Here is a 5000-nt window from a genome sequence, read left to right as displayed (position 1 = left end):
GACAATATTGTGCGCTTTCAACGTGGCATGAAGTATAATGAAGACTGGCGATTGCAATTATACAACGTATTGAGTAAGAAATGCTTTTATAAATAATTTCTCCTCGGTGTCATCATGTAAGATTTCTCCTGGCCGACCAAACATCCCCGAGACTGAAGGTTACAACCTTCTACTTGTTCCGCGCTGGCCTTATCTCGGCGCGGGGGCATGTCTGGGGGATTATGCTGCGCGGCCCCGCCTGACCCCGGACCTGCTCGCCATGATGGAGGATCTTCCCCCGGCCCCGCCGCCCCTCCCCTGGCCTGGCTGCGCTCGGACAACCAAGCCGTGCCCTGCGCCGCTCCCGGTCCCACTCCTTGGGTTTCACCTGCGGTTCCCCTCCTGCTATCACAGTCCGAAACAGTTCTGACAACATACGAGACTGAGGCGGACTGGGAACACTTCCCCTGTGCGCGCAGCTCTCGCCTACTCGATGTCTTTTCTTGATTCAAATGACACCAACGCTTTATGGATTACGCTAGTCTTCAAATCTGCATCCACCAAGTGCGAAGCCAGAGCGTTTGGATTCTAAAGCTCAAATGAAGATCACTCAGATGATGACCGTCAGAATCGATGAGGCCCCCTGGTGACGTCATATATACGAGACCGTGTGTACCTGCTACATAGTGAACCCATACTCGCTGTACAGCGCAATGGCGAGTATTTGGCGCCAAATATAAACATGGCGAATGGAATGTCTTTACATGTGCCTTTGTTCAATTCTTCTATGACTCTTTCTTCTCTTTCATTCTCCTTGTCCGGCGTAAGATGTGATGAATAATTTTGATGTTCTAAAATTTCTCAGTAACGATAAGCGTTTTCCGAGTATTAGTGAACAGACTTGGTGTAGCCAGGAGGTCGTCGATATTCCGCCGAGACGGCCGTGGCGCGCGGGTGCCACGCACACGCACACTCCTGGCACTTTGAAGTGGCCGTCGTGCGTGCCACGGGCGCGGTCACCTCGCGTGCCGGACCTCGCATGAGCCCGCAGATTAGGCACCCGGCCTTACCACTCTCAAACCCGCCTTGCAAACCTTGCTTAACTCCCCATCGGGACCTGCGAGGCCGACACGCGGGTTCGCACATGCCTTGGCTTGCAACGTGATCGGCGGCCGCGACCCGGCCGAGACTGCCGCCCTCTCCCCGCTGCTCCGCGGCACCTGTACACAACAGACTTCCCTCGTTTTCTATTGCTACTTTCAGGACTTGTCCAAACTAGTTTCATAATTTTAGAGACCCTTAGCTTGCGTTTCAGGATTAGAATCAGTGTACTGTCTATTTTTTTTATTATATTCATAGATGATGATATCCAACTTCCACTGTACAAGGGTTCCCTTCCTGTTCTGCTCTCCTTATCTTCTCCCCCTCTTTATAACCGTTCAACATAATCGCATTAATTAAATCGATAATCGTACCAAATCCCCACAATATTCTTGCATTCGGCTTCCTCCTCACGAGTAAGGTCCCCCAGAAAATGACAAAAGAACCACCGAAATTACGTCCGAGATCCATCAGTCTTAGCCTGACACACGAATAATCAGCCTCAACACAATTCGCATCCGCGTCCTGGCGACAGAGACGGAAAGAGAAGGGAAACCGCGAGATCCTCATCATTACAGCGTGACTGATCTTCCCAACCCCGAGCACGGCCTGCCATCGGAGCGGCCAAGGCTCAAAGGGCAAATCTTCGCCTGCACTCAGCGCATTTGAGGGGAAGGCTCGCGAGGGGAAAAATAACACCGGGGAATTTCTGGCGCTGGCCAACCTCCCGCTGGTAATAAGATGATTTCGGAAGGCATCATAGGTGGCCGGTATTATAGGGTATTATGCTGCTTTGGGAGATTATGATTCTGGAAGTGAGGGGTTTGTGACCCCTAATGTCAGGTATTATCTTGTTATTATATTGATATTATAATGCTGCAGAATATGGGCGCTTGTGTGTACATGGATATACCTTGATTCGATTTTTTATATCTATCAAATACTACATTAATTTAGTGCTAAACAGGTACAGACATGTGTATGTTAAATTTCAATTTTCTGTTAAAGGGTGAAAGAAGCGCATTCAATAGATGTGAACATGTATAAAAACAATTTACCTAAACAAATAATATAATCTATGCTTAATTTAACGTAATAGATATGTAATTGTCAAGTAAACATTCACACACACACACACACACACACACACACACACACACACACACACACACACACACACACACACACACACACACACACACACACACACACACACACACACACACACACACACACACACACACACACACGCACACACACACACACACACACACACACACACACACACACACACATACATGCCGACACATCACCAAAAGCCAACAAATGATCATGCATTCCCAACTCCTATTCCCCTTACAAAAAAAAAAAAAGTCGCGCAGGTCGCCGGGGAGCGCTCACACCAATCACGGGAATGGCGCCGGCCTAATATTTCACATTATCGGGACACTAAAGCGTATCGGGGAGGATTTAAGCGTATCGGAACCGACACCCTAAATCGCGGCGGTGGAGAGGCTGATGTAACCCGGAATTAGAAGCGGGCGGGAAGGGCAGGTTTATTTCCTTTGTCGAGAAGAGCCGCTTGTGCGTTATACACTTTTATTTGGACGTGGGCCGTGTTTCAGGCCGCGTTAATATATGGGCAAGGGATCAGTGGGCCTCTGTTTCATCTGTTTTCTTTTTCCTGTACTTAAGCTTGTATATTACTGTATGTGATTAATACGCACAGGCTGCCATGGTGTGTGTGTGTGTGTGTGTGTGTGTGTGTGTGTGTGTGTGTGTGTGTGTGTGTGTGTGTGTGTGTGTGTGTGTGTGTGTGTGTGTGTGTGTGAGCAGATTGAAAGATAACCATTTATATATTTTCGTATAAGTTTCAATAAGTATGAACATTTCGGAAAAAAAATAACTAACGCTACGTTGCACAGAGACAGCGCCTCGCGCATACCCAAGAAGCGGTGATGTACATTACACGTGAAAGGTGTTGTGCCTTAAGCAAAGTAAACTAGTTCTGGTACAAAGGATGGCAACTCACACGGTTAGCGATGGCCATATATGGATACTGTTTGTTACTGGCATTGTAAATAACCATTTATAAAAATCTGATCTGTTTTTTGTTTTTCTTGTTTTTATCGAGACTATCTGATCACATAATCCTTTCACTTTGTAAACACAAAGCGGAAACCGGTCACAGTTAAATTATAACAAGACCTGCTCTCAAGCTCTTTGTTTACATTCATCCCAGTCTATAATGAGGCTAAGGGGAGAACCAACAAAACTATATATTCAGTAACTACGAACACCCGCAGTCTTGGCAGAAATTTCAAACAATCTGGTAAAGTTCGTGTTTGGAAAGAACTCAGTTTTGGTGAGTGTTCGTGTCTGGGAAAGGAACTTTTTTATTGGACGATTGCTTCCATCCGTTCATCTATCAGCTGTGGTTTCGTCCCTTAAAACGGACGTGCCACGTGTCAGGTTATACATGACGAGAATTTCTGTTTGATATAACCTCCAGGCTGGCGAGTTTAAGCCTAAAAGAAGTTGGGTTATCGAATGTGACATACGTCAAAAGGAGATCTGCAAATGTAAAAAACATAAAGTGCTGGCAATAGAAGCTGCATACCTAAAGCCATCCCCAAAAAAACGTCGCCAGACCTATTTATCGTTGGTCTCCGTGAAACGCGATTATCGAGGGGGCGAGCGCGGACATCGAAATGCACTATTGATGCACCGCGCGACAGTTCAGTGCTAAACAGTCCCCGTTTCTATGGCCTATGTATTCCCTATTGGACATGGGGGGTATCGCCCTTATTGCACCCCCGTGACTTACGGCTCCTAAACCAAAACACCACCGCCTGCCCGGGGCCCTCCGCGCCTCCGCCCTGAGAGCGAAAAGGCTGGAGTGGAAACGCTGGCCTCAGAGTCCGCAAATGATGGTCTCCACGCTGTATTACCAGGCAGGCCGTGTAGGGTCCGGCCGGCTACCGGGACGATGGAATTACCATCTACTTGTATTATAATGGCGGTTTAATGGATTCGACTCGCGGGGTTGCTAATGACGACTGCTTGTTTGTAATATCGTCGAAAAATATCGATGAATAGTAGTTTACATCCATATATTTGGGTGTCTGCTGATCATTTAACACATACACAGAGAAGTAACGTGTGCCTATAACGAACAAAAACAAAATAGCGTTTATGTTTGTAAGTACCTGCCAACACCTAACACCTGCTGAGCCCCGATAATTTATCAGCTTGTCGGTGAGTAAAGACATATACAATGGTCTACAGGAGCAATATATCAGCATGTCAGAGGGTCCCGGCCGAAATTCTAAGCATATATAGGTAACGTGTCAGCACAGGGGGCTTTTGCCGCTGAGTGTAAAATATCAGTGTAATGATTTATACCCAGTGTATAATGCCAAGAGAGCAGCATACAAGCCCCTTTCCCTCTCTCACTGTCACCGGAGAGTGTCCACTGTCATAGTGTGACGCGGGAGATGCTGACACTGAGGAATGGGAGGCTGATTGGTGATGATAATGGCGTTTAATGGTTGTATTTAATGGCTTTCTAATGGCCACTATAACGCTCAGAGGCTTAGTTTACTTATTTTCTTCAGCAGTTCTTGGAGTATAATCCGATTTAGCTTAACAATATACCTTCATTGTGTAAGAAGTGTAAGGTGCTGTTCAACTGAATGCGATACGAAGATAAGTCACGATACTAGTGGAAAATAAGGGCTGAAATCCCTTGCTTTGTATGCGCCTCGACATCGCCAAAGCTCTGAAGCATATTTTGTTGGGATTTATATTCATAATAATAATTCATTCTCTCTCTCTCTCTCTCTCTCTCTCTCTCTCTCTCTCTCTCTCTCTCTCTCTCTCTCTCTCTCTCTCTCTCTCTCTCTCTCTCTCTCTCTCTC

Source organism: Penaeus chinensis, chromosome 3 (genome assembly GCF_019202785.1).
Source record: "Penaeus chinensis breed Huanghai No. 1 chromosome 3, ASM1920278v2, whole genome shotgun sequence".
Lineage (NCBI taxonomy): Eukaryota > Metazoa > Arthropoda > Malacostraca > Decapoda > Penaeidae > Penaeus > Penaeus chinensis.
This window is presented reverse-complemented; position numbering follows the sequence as displayed.